Source organism: Lytechinus variegatus, chromosome 9, assembly GCF_018143015.1.
Source record: "Lytechinus variegatus isolate NC3 chromosome 9, Lvar_3.0, whole genome shotgun sequence".
NCBI lineage: Eukaryota > Metazoa > Echinodermata > Echinoidea > Temnopleuroida > Toxopneustidae > Lytechinus > Lytechinus variegatus.
In genome coordinates, this window is record NC_054748.1 from 26,867,355 (window position 1) to 26,872,762 (window position 5,408).

Consider the following 5,408-nt stretch of genomic DNA (forward strand, 5'->3'; position numbering starts at 1 on the left):
TATTTATGGTCAATTCAATGAGTGCATGGGCCTGATATGTAAAATCGTTTATCATTAAAAAAAGATATGGTATGTCCAGTGCGTTATCCTGACAAGCCCGCTCGAGGTGCATTTCGAGGGCGTCTCAGGAGTACAAAAAATTGTATTCCCTATGTCTCTCAAACGTGAGCAGGGGGCGCTCTATCCAATACCTCGTAGAACTTGATTTAAATTCCGCAGGTGCAAATTTATGTCAAATCGATCAGATCAATATCAACATTATCATTTTTTTTAACGCAAAATCATTTATAGTAGAGTAAATACTGACATTCAAGGGCCATGTGATAAAGTGAAAGTGACAATAAAGGTGCACACATAGATTAATTAGGTGAAAACATCATCGATTACATCATTAACCCCCCCCCGAAAAATATGAATAATTATATACACTTTGCTCAGGAAGGTATTATGGTCACGAAAAACAATAATTTGCTAAAGTTTAGTTCTCTTTAGTCTTGACTACACCCTGTTATAATGGTTGCCATCCTGGCAGCCAATTTGAAATCTATGAGTCCTTTTGAAATATCTGATAAGAGCACTTTGTGTCTTAACTGCGAGATTCTCCACTTTACGTTCCGCATCAGGGATATTGTTAACATTTAATTCAGCAAGTAATAGGGCTCGTTGAATAATAAATTTAGGGCAAACATATAAGAAATGGTATATCGTTTCTCTTTCATTACAAAATTCACACAATCCAGTCGTGTGTCTTCCCGTCTTAAAAAGGAAGTCATTTAAACCCAAACCTCCCAAACGTAATCTGTGAATCATTTTTTCACCTCTTTTATTTCAGATTCAGATTTTATTTCCAACAGAAATAGCAAATATACAAATCATTTTCATACATTTTAACAAATATTTACAATACATTAATGATAATAACATATAAAAAAATACAAAATATTTTATAGAAAAAATTATAATACTTTGGAAAGAAAAGTATCTGTGGAAATGGGGGATTCACTCAAAAGCATCGCTTGTATAATGTGAACCCCCCTAAAGGAAGAGAATAGAGGAGAGAGAGAGAGACGCAATGGTTGCTATTTGCCTACGAAGATTTACAGAATAGATGAAAAAGAACAGGATAACTCACAGAACAAGACAAAACGAAGAAATAATAAAAAGAAAAAGAAAAAACAAAACAGGACGACAAAAGTAGAATAAACGTAAAATAGAATCAGGACAAATTACGACCGAAAAGAGAGGATAAAACAAAATGATAAAGACAAAAACATAACTTGAAGTCTGAGAGATGATAACGAGCGGGAATTAGTAATGAAGACCTCGGTAGGATTGAAGTAAGAAGTTTTTCAGTTTTCTTTTAAAAGAATGTATGGAAGGGCTGTTTTTTATGTTAATGTCGAGGGAGTTCCAAAATCTAGGACCATCGAACATAAATGTACTCTTTGCCAATAAAGTTCTAAAACGGGGTAAATGAAATTCGTTAGATTGCCTAGTAGGGTAATTATGAAAAGACCGATTAAGAGGAAACATAGAATCAAATACACGTGGAAGTGTGTTTTTGTCAAATTTAAACATAAATTGTCCTAAATGAAATAAGTATAGGTCGCTTATCTTCAGCAATTTGCTATCAAAAAATAGTGGGTCAGTGTGTGAACGAAAAGCTGAATTATGAATAACACGAAGGGACTTCTTTTGCAGTAATAACAGTCTATCTAAAATGGTTTGGTGGGTGCTGCCCCAGGCAAGTATCCCATAATTCAAGTAAGGCAAGATCAGGGAAGAATATAGCATTAAAAGTGATGACGACGAAAAATGATATTTTAGTTTATTGATAATGCCAATATTTCGCGAAATAATCTTACATATACAATCTATGTGGTATTTCCAGGAAAGCTTATTATCAACGGTAACACCGAGGAATTTAATGAATGTGACACTTTCTAAATTAGGGTCATCTAAAACAATGTCCATGGGAAGTGTATCAATGGAATTGCTAAATAGCATATATTTAGTTTTAAGTAGATTAAGAGACAATTTGTTGGATCTTATCCATTGTGTGACTTTTAAAAGTTCATTATTAACAGTATTTACTAAGGTATATGGATTTTTATGGGAATAAAATATATTAGAATCGTCTGCAAAAAGAATGAACGAAAGGATAACAGATGATTTACAAAAGTCATTAATATAAATGATAAATAATAAAGGGCATAACAGACTGCCTTGCGGGACTCCACAATTAATGTATTGCATGTTGGATGCATGACCATTCAAAGATACAAATTGACGTCTGTCGGACAAGTAGCTTCTGAACCACTCCAAGGCCTTCCCGCGCACACTATAATGAGAAAGTTTATGTAATAAGATATCATGGTTAATGGTGTCGAAGGCCTTGGAGAAGTCCAGAAAAATGCCGACTAAATGTGAGCAATTATCAAAAGCGTGGGCCACTTTATCAACGAAATTCAATAGTGCATGTTCTGTGTTGTGTTTTTCTCTAAATCCAAACTGAAAGTTAGAAAAAATATTGTGAGATTTAAAAAAATCAATTGTTTTGCTATAAACCACTTTTTCTAAAATTTTTGACAAGGATGATAATAAAGAAATTGGGCGATAATTACTGACACTTAACTTGTCACCCTTTTTGTACAATGGAATGACCTTGGCAATTTTCATGCGATCAGGGACTTGACCGGAGGTTAGAGAAAGGTTAAAAATATATGTCAAAGGATCGATAATTTCAGATATTATACCTTTTAAAATAAAGTTATTGACATCATCATAACCAGGACTTCTTTTATTATTCAAATTAGATACAACGTCAGTAATATCTTTTTTGACTACGGGAGTGAAAAATATTGAACTAGAATTAGGTGTACCTAGGTAATCATGAAAGTGTTTTGTTGAAGGGGGAGGTCTCAATCTAGGTTAGTTCCTATAGATGAAAAATGGTCATTAAAAATATTAGCTATATTTTCAGGATCACCAATAATATCACCGTTAGACCTAATTTCAGTTATATCGGACTTGTTACTGGATAAATTCATGGCTTGTTTAAGAACTTTCCATGTCTTTTGAATGTCGTGTTTATACAGAATTATTTGATCAGTAAAATATCTTTTCTTTGCCAAACGTATTGTTTTAGTTAAAGTATTCTTATATGTGGTGTATTTAGTTTTTGCCTGAAGAGTACCTTTAAGTTTGGAATTATAATATAAACTGTTTTTTCTGTTGATTGAACGCAAAAGTGCTTTGGATATCCAAGGAAGTCTCGGTGATTTGTTGTAGTTAGTTTGTTTATCTTTTACTTTTGGAATATGCTTGTCTAATTCACTGTTAAAAATATTAAGAAAGTTATTGAAGCATGTGTTTACATCGTTATTGTTATAAATAGGCGACCAGTCAACAGATTCTAACGAAACACCCAATCTTGCAAGATTCTCGGGAGTAGGTCTCCGCCTTGATGGCTTGGAAGGATTAATACACGAATTTTTAAGGGGAAAATGTGACATAATGGGAAAATGATCTGTCAGATCGGATAGTATTATTTCAGAATCAGGAGACGGCATGATGTTACAAAATATGTTATCAATAAGGGTTGCAGAGCGATCTGCAATGCGAGTGGGTTTTGATATTAATGGCAAATATGAAGAAGTCAAAAATGTTTCAAGAAATTCATGGGCAGTATTGTTGCTGTCATGCTTCAATATATCGATATTAAAATCTCCTAATATAAAAACATCTTTGTTCACCAACAATGGATTTCTAACTAAGTTAGAAAGATAAAGTAAAAAATCATTGTGGTTGGAATTTGGTGGTCTATATATAACACCTACAATTATATTTTTGGAATTTAGGACATTGATTTCGATAAAAAGTGACTCTACATATTCATTCATAGTAGTGATTTCGTCATGAATTTTGTATTCATAATTGTGGGAAACATATAACGCAACACCACCGCCATGTCTATCTTTCCTGTTATTAAAAACGAAATCATATTGATCTAATGCAAATGGAATATTGGATTCATCAGTTAACCAAGTTTCTGTAAGTCCAATAATGGAAAACGAATGTCTAGATGAATTATTGTCTAAAAGCAGTTGGAACTCTTCGAAATGTTTATTTATGCTTCTTATGTTTAAATGTAATAAAGAAAAAATATCTTTGGAGAATTGTTTACTAGTGTTTTTGAATTGAAGTTCAGTGATGTATTCTGATGAAGGATTGCGAATTAAGTCATGATCAGTGTGAAAATCTAGAAGTTCTGATGATGCATTGATGTTGTTTGCTACAAAGTGGTTGTACGCCAAATTAGCCTGAGGGTTGCCATTTGAATTATGTGTATTCAAATTAATGGAGAGGTCATCATTACTCAAGGAATAAAACGGCATATCAGTTAAAGTATTCACGGAAGTACAGTTAGTGTCTCAACATTCACTACTACTTTCGGCATTGAGTTGGTAAAAGAAGAGTAATTAAAATAAAAGGTCCTGTGTGGGAACAAATAAGTAACAGAGATACATAGAAACACGAACACATAAAAACAAATAACGAATTCATAAAAGTTCGAGAGAGGGCAGCATTTAGCAGAAATCTTCGTAGGCAGAGCGGACAAACGCGTCAGAGAGCAAAGATGGTAAACATACATCATTGATAATTACTGGAGAGATGCCCAAAGAAAAAAATCAATATAAGAAATGCAAATGATGAAAAATAACGATAACCCCATACAGGTTGGCAAATAACAAGATTAAGCATATCAATATAAGCAAAATCCATATTGTGGACATGAAAAGAGGCGACAATAATTTTTGCCACGTACAATTGAAAATAGATAAAATTGTTGCTGTTGCTAATTTTGGTAAAGACATGAAAACAGGCAATTTTCTATGAAAAATATACACCAGAGCAATAAATACATAACAAAGGAGAGTACGCTATACCAGGCCAATCAATACCAATCAGCCAGTCTAAATTTTAAAATTCATGAAAACACAAGAGAAAATTGGCAATGAGCATTTTAAAAGCTTCCATGAAAGCAATGAAAAATACAAGAGCGTCGCTTAGCCAAAGACAAGCTATACTTAAACCGGTCAGGGTCGAACATTCACATTTGAATAAAGCAATCTCAATTGAGTCAAAGTATGTTTAGAGAATGCATTATTATGACATAATCGGGAAAAGGCGTGTAACAAATGTACGATTAGAAACATGCATCAAAGTATTGAACAATGAATAACAAACAACAAAAAAAAAACGGAGATAAAAAAAGTCGAGGAATACCCATACTAACCAGGGTCTGGTATTCACATATGAACAAGGTACTTTCATGCTTATTAGGAATGGCATTGTTGTTCTTTTTTTGTAAATGAATGTGGTAAAAGCTTACAAGCAAAATTATG